Raw genomic sequence first — 15,193 nt, forward strand, 5'->3', positions numbered from 1 at the left:
ATGCCTCAGCCTCTCAAGTAGCTGGGACTGTAGGAGTGCATCACCATGCCCGGCTAATGTGTGTGTGTGTGTGTGTGTGTGTGTGTGTGTGTGTGTGTGTTTAGTATATTTAGTATATTTTAGACGGGGTTTAACTATGTTGGCCAGGCTGGTCTCAAACTCCTGACCTCGTGATCCACTCGTCTCGGCCTCCCAAGGTGCTGGAATTACAGATGTGAGCCACCGTGCACAGCCAGAGGCACATTTCATTGGCTAAGGTAAGTCACATGCTAAGACATCCCAGGGAGAGGGCAGTGAATATTTGGAAACATAGTACTTACTCTGTGCCAACAAGTACTCTGAGTACATTTTAGAAACAATGGCTTTATTGTGATATAATTCACACACTATAAAATTCAACCTTTTAAAGTGTACAATTGCATAGTACAGCACAGAGTTGTACAACCATCACCACTATCTAATTTCAGAATATTTTCATCATGAAAAAAGAAACCTAATACTCACTAGCAACTACCTACCATTTCCTCTTCCCAGCCCCTGGCAACCATTATTCTACTTACTGTTTCTATGGATTTGCCTATTCTGGACATTTCATATAAATGAATAATAGAACGTGGCTTTCTGTGTGTGCTTCACTTAGCATAATGTTTTTGAGGCTCATCCATGTTGTAGCATCTATTGGTGCTTCATTATTTTTTTCTTTTTGTTTGCTGAATAATGTTCCATCATATGGGTATACCTCATTTTGTTAATCTCTTCATCAGTTAATGAAGATGTGGTCTGTTGTCATTTCTTTCCTATGATGAACCATGCTGCAATGAACATTTATGTACATGTTTTCGTGTGGACATAGGTTTTCCATTCTGTTGGGCATATACCTAGGAGTAGAATTGCTGGGTCATATAATAATTCCACGTTTAAGATTTCGAGGAATTTGCCAAACTGTTTTGAGTGTCTGGAGTATTTTACCATCCCACCAGCAATATACGATAAGGGTTCCAATTTCTCCACAGTTTCATCAACACTTACTATTTTTTCTTTGTTTTGTTTTTTTAATATCATTTAATTTTATTTTTCATTGAAAAACAACTATTATATATGTTTATAAGGTACAATGTGATGTTTTAATATATGTTTACAATGTAGAATGATTAAATCAGGCTAAACACTTTATGTCTTTTTTATTTTAACCAACCTGGTGGGTGTGAAGTGGAATCTCATTGTGGTTTTGATCTACATTTTCCTAATGACTAATAGTGTTGAGCATCTTTTCATATACTTATTGACCCTTCATATATATACTCTGGAAAATGTCTACTTAAATCCTTTGCCCATTTAAAAAATTGGGTTATTTGCTTTTTATTGCTCAATTGTAAGAGTTATTTATATATTCTGCATACAAATCATTTATTAGATATATTATTTGCAAATTTTGCAAATATTTTCTATTTCACGAGTTGTCTTTTTACTTTCTTAATGGTGTGCTTTGAAACACAAAGTTTTGGCTGGGCGCGGCGGCTCACGCCTGTAATCCCAGCACTTTGGGAGGCCGAGGTGGGCGGATCACGAGGTCAGGAGATCGAGACTATCCTGGCTACGGTGAAACCCCATCTCTACTAAAAATACAAAAAAAAAAAAAATTAGCCGGGCGTAGTGGCGGGCGCCTGTGGTCCCAGCTGCTCGGGAGGCTGAGGCAGGAGAATGGCGTGAACCCGGGAGGTGGAGCTTGCAGTGAGCCGAGATCACGCCACTGCACTCCAGCCTGGGAGACAAAGTGAGACTCCATCTCAAGAAAAAAAAAAAAAAAAAAACACAAAATTTTAATTTTGATGAAGTCTATTTTATCTGTTTTTCCTTTGGTTGCTTGGGCTTTTGATGTCATATCTAAGAAACCATTGCCTAATTCACGGTCACCAAGATTCACTCCTATGTTTCCTCTAGGACTTTTATAGTTTGAGCTCTTACATTTAGGTTGATGAATCATTTTGTATATGGTAAGAAGTAGGAATCAAGTGCTTTTTAAAATAATTTTTTTGTGTTGGAATAGTTCTAGATTTACAGAAAAGTTGCAAAGATAGTAGAGAGTTTCCATATACCCTTCTCTCAACTTCCTCTAATGTCTAATATAATCATGGTACATTTGTTAAAACTAAGAAATTAAGAATTGTACAATAGTATAAACTACAGACTTTATTCAATTCTACCAGTTTTTCCACTAATGTTTAGGCTGAAAACTTATATTCGTTACAAATGGAAATTTATGATATTGAATATAATTGGGGAAATTTTCCTCTCTGATCATAAGGATAACTTCATAGATTGTAGTTACAGCACGTTATTGCTATCATGCTTCTTACCATCCTTAGAATGGATATTATGAATTACAGAGAGTTATCCTTTCTCTGGTTTAACTAAGAGCATCCCTATCCTAGGCCAGCATACCTGGAGATTAGAGTGGTCAGGGCACTGAGAAGAGTGAAATGGCTGAGAGCTTTCAGATACCTGGTGACTTATCATTAGCTGAATTTTAAATAAACTGCTTTGGATATAGAAAACTCATTGCCAGTTTTCACTGCAGATGAGACCATCATCTTCCTAGTAAATGATTTGTCAAGGACTGCTGGGTAGCCAAGAAAGCTTAGTAGGATTAATGATGAAAAACCGTAAGTGAAATAAGTCAGGTACAGAAAGACAAATACCACACAATCTCACTTATATGTGGAATATATAAAAGCTGAACTCATAAGAGCAGAGAGTAGAATGGTGGTTACCAGGAGGTTGGGGAGGAGGTGGGGTGGGATATTGGTCAAGGGATACAAAATTTCAATAAGACAGGAGGAGTAAGCTAAAAAGATATGTTGTACAACATGGTGACAATTAACTATTGTCTACTAAGTATTAACTATCATTAATAACATATTCTGTATTTGAAAATTGCTAAGAGAATAGATTTTAAATTTTCTCACTACAAAATAGTAAGTATGTGAGATCATGCACATGTTGATTGGCTTGATTTAGCCTTTCCACAATGTATATATATTTCAAAATATCATGTTGTACATCATAAATATATACCATCTTTATTTACCAATTTAAATTGATGAATGAATAAAACTAAAATCTGGAACGGCTACTCGACCCATATAAAATTAAAGATTTTCTATAATTTTCCTTTTGCTCAAAAGCCGTTGCTAGGAACAGTTCCCTTCCTTCCTTCCTTCCTTCCTTCCTTCCTTCCTTCCTTCCTTCCTTCCTTCACTCTGGTGATAGTTTCTTTTGCTGTGCAGAAGCGCTTTATTTTAATTAGACTCCTTATTCTTTGTAGAGACATTCTGAAATATTTTCAGGAAGAAATGATATGATATTGGAATTTACTTCAAAGTAGTCTGGTGGAGGAGGGAAGCAGTGCAGGGGACAAAAATGAAACAAGATTAGCCATGGATTTACTTCTGAAGCTGAGTGATAGGTACTTTGGGTGTATTTTTCTATTCTCTTAGGTAGAGTTTGATTTTTTAAAAATATGTTTGAAAACCTAGATGATGGGTTGATAGGTGCAGCAAATCACCATGGCACATGTATACCTATGTAAAAAACCTGCATGTTCAGCACACGTATCCCAGAACTTAAAGTAAAATAAAATTTTTAAAAAAGATGTTCGATATTTTCCATGCAAATAAGCAATAAACAATAAAACATCCTTTGCTGTGAACTTGTGGGAAGACCTGAGGATTTGGCAATGTGAACAATCTCCAAGGAAAGATGAAGGACTGGCATCCCAGATGTAAGTTGGCTCATGGGAAGCCCACTCTACCTAACTCTACAAACCATAGTCAATGACCCAGATTTTTGGAGCACCTAAGCCAGTCTTTAACCAGAGCTCAGTAATGGTCTCCCACTTTAAGCAACTGATTTAAAATGCAAATTCAGTAAAGCATTTGAGGTGCTGGACATATTCTAGATCTTGACTTGGGTATTGTGATGGTTAATACTGAGTGTCAACTTGATTAGATTGAAGGATACAAAGTATTGATCCTGAGTGTGTCTGTGAGGGTGTTGCCAATGGAGATTAACATTTGAGTCAGTGGGCTGGGAATGGCAGACCCATCCTTAATCTGTGGGCACCATCTAATCAATTGCCAGCACATAAAACTGGCAGAAAAATGTGAAAAAACTAGACTGGCTTAACTTCCCAGCCTACATCTTTCTCCTGTGCTGGATGCTTCCTGCTCTTGAACATCGGACTCCAAGCTCTTAGCTTTGGGACTCGGACTGTCTTCATGGTTCCTCAGCTTGCAGATGGCCTATTGTGGGACCTTGTAATCGTGTGAGTTAACACTACTTAATAAATTTCCCTTTATATACATACGTGTGTGTGCATGTGTGTGTGTGTGTGTGTGTGTGTGTATCCTATTAGTTCTGTCCCTCTAGAGACCCCTGACTAATATAGATTTTGGTACCAGGAGTGGTTCTAGAGGAACAGAATATTAAGGATGGAGTTATTTTGTTGGTTTTGGGTTTCTGGGGTTGGCTGCTTAATACGATTAGACCCAAAAATGCTAAGGGCTCTAATTCTAATAGTATGGAGAACACTGATAGTCCTTGGCATGAACTGTTTAGAGAGTTATGCAAAATAAATGCATTTGACACTCCTGATTCACCATTTGTTCGAGGCAAGGAGTTTAGTGACTCTCTACATAATACCTTTGACTGTATGTGGAGAACCAAGGAACGTGGCTGGGTGCGGTGGCTTGTGCCTGTAATTCCAGCACTTTGGGAGGCCAAGCCAGGTGGATCACTTGAGGTCAAGAGTTCAAGACCAGCTTGGCCAACATGGTGAAACCCCATCTCTACTAAAAATACAAAAAAAATTAGCCAGGTGTGGTGGCAGGCACCTGTAGTCCCAGCTACTCCGGAGGCTGAGGCACGAGAATTGCTTGAAACTTGGAGGTGGAGGTTGCAGTGAGCTGAGATTGTACCATGGCACTCCAGCCTGGGCGACAAGAGCGAAACTCCATCTCAAAACAATTTAAAAATAATTTAAAAAAATAATCGAGTGTGGTGGCGTATGCCTGTAATCCCAGCTACTCAGGAGGCTGAGGCAAGAGAATTGCTGGAACCCAGAAGGCAGACGTTGCAGTGAGCCAAGATTGTGCCACTGCATTCCAGCCTGGGCAACAGAGCAAGACTCCATCTCGGCCGGGCGCGGTGGCTCAAGCCTGTAATCCCAGCACTTTGGGAGGCCGAGACGGGCGGATCACGAGGTCAGGAGATCGAGACCATCCTGGCTAACACTGTGAAACCCCGTCTCTACTAAAAAATACAAAAAACTAGCCGGGCGAGGTGGCGGGCGTCTGTAGTCCCAGCTACTCGGGAGGCTGAGGCAGGAGAATGGCGTGAACCCGGGAGGCGGAGCTTGCGGTGAGCTGAGATCCGGCCACTGCACTCCAGCCCCGGCGACAGAGCAAGACTCCGTCTCAAAAAAAAAAAAAAAAAAAAAGACTCCGTCTCAAAAAAAAAAAAAAAAAAGAACAAACCTGAACAATAGAAAAGTTTTCCTAGATGAGCAAGACAACTCATTTCTAGTGTAGAAAACAGAAAGGCATGCGTTATTCCATATGCAGATAAGGTCATTCTTATGATCTGAAGCTCAGATCCGATAAAACTCTTTTGGCTAATCACTGTCAGAAAGATTTGATATTTACAAAATAAAATATATTTTATATTTGCAAATTTACATTTGGTAGGTATCTGGTAGGTATTTTTCATCTTTTGATTGGTTTAGAAATACCAATGTTATAAAAGTCACTTTGTTTAATTACCTCCCTGTACATCACAAATAATCCTGGGGGTGTGACAGGAAGTAGCCCTACTCATACTAATAACTCACGATTAAATTAAGATTTTTTTCTATTGGTGTTAATATTTTAAATTTTGTTTAATGTTAAAATTATGTCAATGTCAAATCTAGTTGGATTATTTGGAAGTTCATTGTACCATTCCTTGAACTTTTTAGTTGGATTATTTGGAAGTTCATTGTACCCACTCTTTAAACTTTTCTCTATTTGCAAATTTGGGGAAATACTCTTTTGGTCCTGTTCTATGGATGTGACCTTGTAGGGTCTCATTTGTGTGCTATGCAGACTCAAAACAATTTCCTGGGGTAAAACTTACACCTGACTTTGGTTTTCCCTTGTGGGTGAGAAAGCCTTTGATACAGCCGGCTGTTCTTAGGTACCTCAGCTTTCACAATAGGTCAAACCTACCTTTGAATTGTCTATTAAGGCACATGGATCTGAATTCAAACAACACAGAATAGAATTCCAGGATTTCGCTGAGAGCATAATCTCATCCTGTCATCAAATATTTATTAAAAACTCAGTAAGGAGAAGCAATTTCAGAGAGGATTATTTGAAGCATATATCAGCTTATGCACTTTTTCAGACAGTCTAGTCTCAAACATATCCGTGGATTAAACCAGATCAGTAGACAGCTGGTACCTTGCTAGACAGTGTCATAGTTTCCCAAAGTATAGTTTTTACCAAATTGCACTTTCGTGTGATGTCAACAATGTATATTGAGTGTTATGGGAAATAACTTTTGTTGCATCTGTTTTGAGATTGTATAAGAACACTATTCATTTCTATCACAATAACTACTGTTCAGGATCGCAGCGGGAAACATGTCTGTTCTTTCTGGTATCAAGAATAGTTAATAGTCATAGTTATCTCAATTTTGTGATTAAGGAGAGAAGTGGGGGAAGGAGGGAGGGAAGAGAGGGTAAGAGGAAAGGAGGGAAGGAGGGAGGGAGGGAAGGAAAGAAGGAAGGAAGGAAGGGAGAGAGGAAGGAAGGAAGGAAGGAAGGAAGGAAGGAAGGAAGGAAGGAAGGAAAGAAGGAAGGAAGGAAAGAAGGAAGGAAGGAAAACATTTCCACCTACCCTCCAACTTCCTCCTCAAAGAATTCCAGCAAAAACAATGAGTAGTTTGGGTTAGAGAAGCATTGTGGAATATGCCAAATGCCTTTCTATAATCCAAACTGCTAAATGCTTCCCAAACCAGAGGCAAAAATATTTTTGTGCAAAAAGTAGATCTTATTATTCTGCAGTCAGTAGAATATTTTGAGGCTGCAAAATCCTAACCCCAGCCTCATATCAGGTGGGTTTCAGAACTATAGTGGCAACTGTGCAAAGTGCTGATTGGTCAAAAGAAAAGTCCTGTGTCCCAGGCCAGACAGCCATCTCAGAGGCCTGGGATAGAAGGGAAACATTCTTTATTTATTCTCTCCTTTATTCAACTTCCTTCCTACATCACTTCTGAGTTGAAGGAGAGCAGAGACCCCATATCCAGTCTATGTACCTCACATCTGGCATGGCGTAGGACAAAGATTGTTCAGTAAATATTTGTTGAATTGAACTGTACAACTGAGTCCACAAACTCTGTCCTCCTTTAGGACATGTGCCAGCATTGGGTCTTTCCATTCTTCAGGCCTCAGTGACTGCTTTTAAACCAGCCTCCATACTGGTCACCCCTGGGTCAGCATCCTGAGCAGAGTTTATCCCTAGTGTTTCTTTGTTGCCACCAACTCATTATTTCTTCCACTATCGAACAAAGTGACTGTGAGGTACATGAGCAAATCTCTGATTTGTATAGAAGCTCTGTTCATTCTCCAGCTGATGCTGGGTCGGGGGTATGTGTATGTGTGTGTGCGGGTGTGTGTGTGTGTATGTTCATATGGTTTTTTTTGTTTTTTTGTTTTTTGTTTTTTTCAGATGGAGTCTTGCTCTGTCATCCAGGCTGGAGTGCAATGGCATGATCTTAGCTCAATGCAACCTCTACCTCCCAGTTTCAAGCGTTTTTCCTGCCTAAGCCTCCCAAGTAGCTTGGACTACAGGTGCGCACCACCACTCCGGGCTAATTTTTGTATTTTTAGTAGATATGGGGTTTCACCATGTTGGCCAGGCTGGTGTCGAACTCCTGACCTCAGGTGATCCACCCACCTTGGCCTCCCAAAGTGCTGGGATTACAGGTGTGAGCCACTGCACCCGGCCCTTCATGTGTTTTTATTAAAGTTCAAATGAAAACTCATGATAGTCCCTACTGATAAATTGCTCCTTGCCAGACAGTAAGAACAGTTGAGAATATTTTAGGAAGAGGCAATGATCCCCTAACACTTCTCTACCAGCCTCAGCTCAGATGAACTGCTTGGTTTTATAGGGACACAGACCATGACAGCTGGAAGTGACCCTTGGAAAGCCTCCTGTGGGAGATAAGGTCCATGAGCTGGGGAAGGCAGCCTGAGTCTCTCAGGTCTAATTGGGATATCAGAAATCCATATAAAAACGGCCGGGCATGGTGGCTCATGCCAGACGTGGTGGCAGGTGCCCATAATTCCAGCTACTCAGGAGGCTGAGGCATGACAATCGCTGGAACCCGGGAGGCGGAGGCTGCAGTGAACCGAGATCGCACCACTGCATTCCAGCCTGGGCGACAAAGCGAGACGCTGTCTCAAAAAAAAAAAAAAGAAATCTATATAAAAATGCCGCCTGGCAAGTCTCAGGGGCTGCCTGTAGTGCACAAAGCTACTGCTCCTACACTGAGAGGCCTTGAGGCCTACATCCTGTAGTAGTCCAGGGTCTGGAGTCAGGCTGGCCTGCGTTGGATCGGGACTCTGTCCTTCTCTGGCTATGTGATTTGGGGAAGGCAAGCCTCTCTGAGTCTATTTCCACAGCCTGTTCAATGGGATGGTTAGAGATAATGTATATAAAAAGGGCCTCCAATAGTGCCTGTTGCAATAGTGACAATAACTAACACTTAGTAAATGCCTACTCTATGCTTTACATGTATTAACTCATTGAATCTGTACAAGAACCTATGAAGTAGGTGTTGTTATTGTAACCATGTTTGCAGATGAAGAAACTGAAGTACAGAAAGGTTAAGGAACTTGTCTAAGGATAGAAGAAGGCAGAGCCAAAATTTCCAGACATTAGAAATCTGGCTTAGAGTCCATGCTCTTAATTGCTACATTCTTCTGCCTCTTAGCTACTGTGGTATTTATAATTTTTCTTGGCAGGGGTGTAATTATTACAACCATTCAGGAAAATTATTTGTCAATATGTGTCCGTAGACTTGACAAAGTTCCTAGCCTTTAGCTGGGCATGGACGCTCACACCTGTAATCCCAGCAGTTTGGGAGTCCAAGGCAGGAGGATCACCTGACGCCAGGAGTTCCAGACCAGCTTGGGAAACATAGTGGGCCTACCTCTACAAAGCAAATATACAAACACATAAAAAACAAAACACAACAAAAGGGAGGTTCCTAACCTTTGATCTAGGAGGGGAATCACTTCTGGTTATCAATCCTAAAGAAAGAATCCTACGTATAGAAAAACCCAGGTACAATTTTAAAAAATCACAGCATCATTTATAGTAGGGAAAAAGGGAAATAATCCCACTGTCCAGTAACATAATAAATAAGATCACAGCACATCATCTAAATGGACAATTATACAATATCATCACAGTATGTAAAATACATACCTAGACTCTTTTTTTAAGACTGGGGGAAAACACTCTGAAATGTTACTAGAGGTTGAACTAAGGTAGTGAGATATGGAGCTGTATTTTTACTTTTTATTTTGTTTACTTTACAAATGTTCTATTGAATTAACATAATATGCTGCTTTCAGCAACTTAAATGCTTTTTTTTTTTTTTTTTTTCGAGACGGAGTCTTGGTATGTCACCCAGGCTGGAGTGCAGTGAAACGATCTCGACTCACTGCAAGCTCTGCCTCCCAGGTTCACGCCATTCTCCTGCCTCAGCCTCCCGAGTAGATGGGACTACAGGCGCCCGCCACCACAGCCGGCTAATTTTTTTGTATTTTTAGTAGAGACAGGGTTTCACCATGTTGCCCAGGATGGTCTTGATCTCTTGACCTTGTGATCCACCCGCCTTGGCCTCCCAAAGTGCTGGGATTACAGGCGTGAGCCACCACGCCCAGCCCGTAAATGCTATTATTTTCTGACCTTTGGATGAGCAGCATGCCCGCCAGGTCCACACTGTTGGAGTGATGGGTTGGGCCTTGCAGCAGAGGGGGAGGGAATGTGTCTCTTCTCCACCATCCCATCCTCATCACCTCTCATGTCTGTGACAGACACGTGACTTTTGGCTCCAAGCTTTTCTACCCTATGCTGGATGTGAAACAAGTAATGTGATTTGGTGGAAAGAAATAATATTTGGAATCAACAGATTTGGTTGGAATAAGAAAGCTGCTAGTTATCAGAACCTGGGCTTCTTAAACCACTGGTGTCTCCCACTTTTTTTCCCTTCCTTTCACATGTATGGACCACTGGTGTCCTTATCCATAAAATAGAAATGACCAGAATGCCTACCTTGGAGAACTCCCAGCATGTCCTTCTCTTCCATGAGGCCCGGGACAGCAGCAGAGGTGGAACACCCAGTGGGCTGCATCTACCTATTACCGGTTCACGCTGTCCTTTTGTCTGTCTGTCTCTTTGGGCGAGCCTGAGGGTGTTCATGTGGGCTGATCCTCCAAGCCCTGCCTCATGCAGACAGCAGTGGCCAGAGATTTTCAGAAGCCTCAACTCCCACCTTACTCCAGATATGGGGTCATATATTTCCTCTAAGGGAGTTGTGTTTTGTGAGTAATTTTTAAAATTTACAATATATAGGCTGTACTGTTTTAAAGTGAAGTGTTTCATCTGGGGTAGGGCGAACTAATTACCAAACGTACTGGAGGAAATGATGAAAAACTCGAAAGAAAGATAATTTTTGCATTTTCTCTCATTTTATTTTCCATTCACCAAGCAAACTCTACTCCTTTTTTTTCCTATAAAAGTTCACACTAGGTATGTTTCTATGAGGAGTCATATCACGCAGCCCACAGTAAGATGACACTTCATTCAATCTATTCTTAGGAACAATGTAAAAATATGTATGTGGTGAGATTAACAATTTTCTTATTTGAACTCTGAACACCAAAGCTGACAGCCTCCTCCCTCTTCAGATGTTTGAAATCCTTTATGTAAAAGCCTAATTTAAGCATTATAGTAATAGAAAATATTTTTAAATATAATGAGATTTAAATATATCAGTCCCAAAATGTTTATTAAAAGCAAATAATGTTTTTCTTCATGTTTGAAAAATAAAAAATATTAATACAAAGTTGGTTCCTATACCATAAGTCTTCTTCTATTAACTTGTTTATCTCCGTGTTTCTCCTTTACTTCATTTCCCAATTTTTGCATAAGCTGGTACAAAAAAACATTATCCACTTCCCACAAATGATGGTACCATTAAATAATATTCTGACTTATGGTGTCAGTGGAATTCTACTTTGATAGCCTGCTTCTTATAAGAGTAGAAGGGGATAATTATATTACCTATCATTTAAGTTAAGGCATCACACAATTACCACTTTGCATTTATTTTCCTTGAATTAATATAAATAAAATATATGTAATTCTTATTTCAATTTGACTACACCTATCATGACAGCTAATCCAAAGATAAAAATTAAATAGTTTGTTAGTATACATGAAGATAAAACTATGGCAATATGACAGGGTGTGGCTCTAACAAGTACTTCCTGTACATAAAATAAAGACCAGTTCTATATCTGGTCTTTAATCCAGGTCTAACTTTTCCTTAGTAGTCTTTTAACTGTTAAGTGATATGAATTATTTTGGCTTATGCATTACATAAGCGCCATCCATAAAACTTGTTCTGGTATGTATCAAGGACCATAAAAATAATCATTGTTGGATCTAGAAATTTCACCCCTAAAAATATATCCTAAGGAAATAATTCCAAATGTAGGGAAAGCTATATTTAAAAATGCTTTCATTGTATTACTTAAAATAGTAAAAAAAGGAAACAAGCTAAATATTAAGATGAGAGTGACTGAGTAAATTATAGTAAACTAGCTGATAGAACTTTTTTATAGCAATTGAAAATGATGAAAGATGGTATATAAAAAGCAAGGAAGATGATTGTCATTATTTTTATTTAAATAATTTTTACTATAAAAAGTTTATATTCCATTAAAGAAAATAGGAAAATAAGGACAATAGAAAAAAGAAAAATAATAATATTCGGTGGGAAAAGCAGACTACTCAGTTGTATCTGTGATATGATTAAATTTTTGTTAAATAATAGAGCAAGAATACTTGAAAGTTGTTTTACAGGGTTTTATTTTCTTATCAGATATATGTAGCATAATTTGTAATATATTCTTATTTATATTATCATTTATAATATACAAATAATATAGCATAATTTCTTATATGTTTATATTTAAAACTCAGAAACCCTCATTGGAACATTGGAACCCTCTTGCTGCCGAAATGCACAGGTAAAGAGTGCAATTTTTTTTTTTTTTGAGATGGAGTCTCGCTCTGTCGCCCGAGCTGGAGTGCAGTGGCCGGATCTCAGCTCACTGCAAGCTCCACCTCCCGGTTTACGCCATTCTCCTGCCTCAGCCTCCCGAGTAGCTGGGACTACAAGCGCCCGCCACCTTGCCCGGCTAGTTTTTTGTATTTTTTAGTAGAGACGGGGTTTCACCGTGTTAGCCAGGATGGTCTCGATCTCCTGACCTCATGATCCGCCCGTCTCGGCCTCCCAAAGTGCTGGGATTACAGGCTTGAGCCACCGCGCCCGGCAAGAGTGCAATTTAAAAGATTGCTCCAGTGGGCATGGTGGCTCATGCCTGTAATCCCAGCACTTTGGGAGGCCGAGGCAGGTAGATCTCGAGGTCAAGAGTTCAAGACCAGCCTAGCCAACATGGTAAAACCCCGTCTCTCCTAAAAATACAAAAATTAACTGGGCATGGTGGTGCATGCCTGTAATTCCAGTTACTCAGAAAGCTGAGTCAGGAGAATCGTTTGAACCCGGTAGGTGGAGGTTGCAGTGAGCACAGATCATGCCACTGCACTCTAGCCTGAGCAACAGAGAAAGACTTCATCTCAAAAAAAAAAAAAAAAAAAAAAAGATTGCTCCACACTCTTGCATGGTAGGTACCAGTATTCCGACTTTACAAAGTGAGAAACAGGCTGGAAGTTGAGCTAACTTACCCAAGGTCTCAAAGCTGGTACTAGCAGAACAGAGATTGACAATCACATCTTACTAGCTTTAAAATGCCTAAACTCTTTTTTCCCTTCCTGGTATCATCATGATGAGAATCAAATTAGGCAAACATAGAAATGTATGCTGGAAATGGGGGTATTACCCCTCCCTAGGGTTTCAGGATCACCCACTTTTCCCATGCCATCCCGCAAAGGACATAGATCATAATTGTAAAGCTTTGTGAAAAAATAAACAAGAGACTGGTAATATCCTGTTACAATTTTCTTTTTGAAAATGTCTCAGCCAGGCACAGCGGTTCACGCCTGTAATCCCAGCATTTTGGGAGGCTGAGGCAGGAGGATCATTTGAGGCCAGGAGTTTAAGACCAGCCTAGGCAATATAACGAGACTCTATCTCCACCTTTTTTTTTTTTTTTTTTTTTAGTGTCTCAAATCTTCTGTTGTAGGGAAATTCTGATCTATGAGAGGCTGCTTGAAATAAATGGGCTACTGGCCAAGGCTTGGAAATGTTTGTAGTATGAGAAAGTCAGTTGTTATTTGGCAGCTACAGATACATTATTATTGCTATTTAGAAACAATTAGTAAATTACTGAAAAGTCAGTAAAAGTAAAATTATTTCTTTGGAAAGACCCTATTTACAGAAAATTGTGCCTCAGATATGCATTTTGCTTATCATTAGATCTATTTCAGTTCCAAAAGAATATATGGAGAGAGAGGGAGTCTTTGTAGCTTCTAAAAATGTTCATGAAGGAGTGGCTTACTCTCTTTGCCCTTAGTTTAACAGAAGCAAGAGGTAGTTTGGAGAAGCAGGAAGTCAGAGGTGGGTTCGTTGTATCATTATTTCTAGTCCTAGCTCTTCACTGTTCCTTGGCAAGTTTCTTAACCTCTCCGGGTTTCCCTCTTCTTACCTTTCTTCTATTCTTCCCCAAGTGTGGGAGTCACACTTCAACACTGTACATCCAGGAGTGTTGTGTTGTTAAACTTGTGTTGAATACTTGTTAAATACTTTTTAAACATGTATTTATTTATTTGAGTTAGTACTACATACACATGGTTCAACATGTAAAAGATATAAAGGGAAATTCAGTGCCATCTCCCTCCCACCTGCTCCTCTCTGTGTGTGCCTGTTCCAGTTCTCAGTTTTCTTTTTCAAACTCAGAAATCCCAAGAGTCTGTGAAGGGCAAATGAAAAGCAAGATGACTTGACTAAATTTGAATGAAAGGGATTTATTCTAAGGCGATACTGCTCACTGCTCAAGGTGCTTATCTGCCCCCTTCAGGGGATCCCTCAAGTTTTCTGAGACTTCAAATAGCAACACTTAACTAAACTATAAAATAGTCACCACACCTTTTCAAGAAATTTTGACTTTGAACTTGCTAATGTGCAAAGGAAATAGTCTAACCATTTCTCTAGAACTTGGTTGATAAGAAATTTTATTTTGTCCCATTTATAATTTTATTCTAAAATTTTGTGTTTTTTTTTTCTGCTATCGAGTAGGAGAGAAGGGAATACAGGAAATATTTGTTTTTGCACTACTGTGAGATTTTTATACCTTAGGCCAAGACAAAGCACACAATAAATAAAGTATTAACAAAATGTCCTTTATTTTCCTTTCTGACCAAGATTGCTTGCCTCTGCATTTATATATAAAGAAGGGATGTGTTGAGCAAATGAAGTAGGACAGCTAGGCAGGCAAGATGTGCCCAGCGCCTGGCATACAATAGAGGCACAGGCCATTGCTTAATAAAACGTGTAATTTATTAAAACATGCTCGAAGCACTGCTATACTAACCAAATATTCCCTGCAAAATTTTAAATTTACAATGCAAAATAAGAATAATTTCAAAACTATTTCTAGAAAAAGAGCTTTAAGGGCTTCTCCCCATAACAATTTAAGATTAACCTAAAACATGGTAGTTATTTTGCAAGAACTGGGGAGCACCAATCCCTTCTCCTTGTGTGTGTCTGACATTGGAGGCTTATTGTGCACGAAGTTGTGATCAAAATCCAACTCGATTCATTTTGAAAAGTAACATGACTACAACATCCATCCAATCCAATGAGCAAAGGGTGTAGGCTTTGAGTATACACAGCA

This window comes from Trachypithecus francoisi, unplaced genomic scaffold, assembly GCF_009764315.1.
Source record: "Trachypithecus francoisi isolate TF-2019V2 unplaced genomic scaffold, Tfra_2.0 Lachesis_group5, whole genome shotgun sequence".
Taxonomy (NCBI): Eukaryota; Metazoa; Chordata; class Mammalia; order Primates; family Cercopithecidae; genus Trachypithecus; species Trachypithecus francoisi.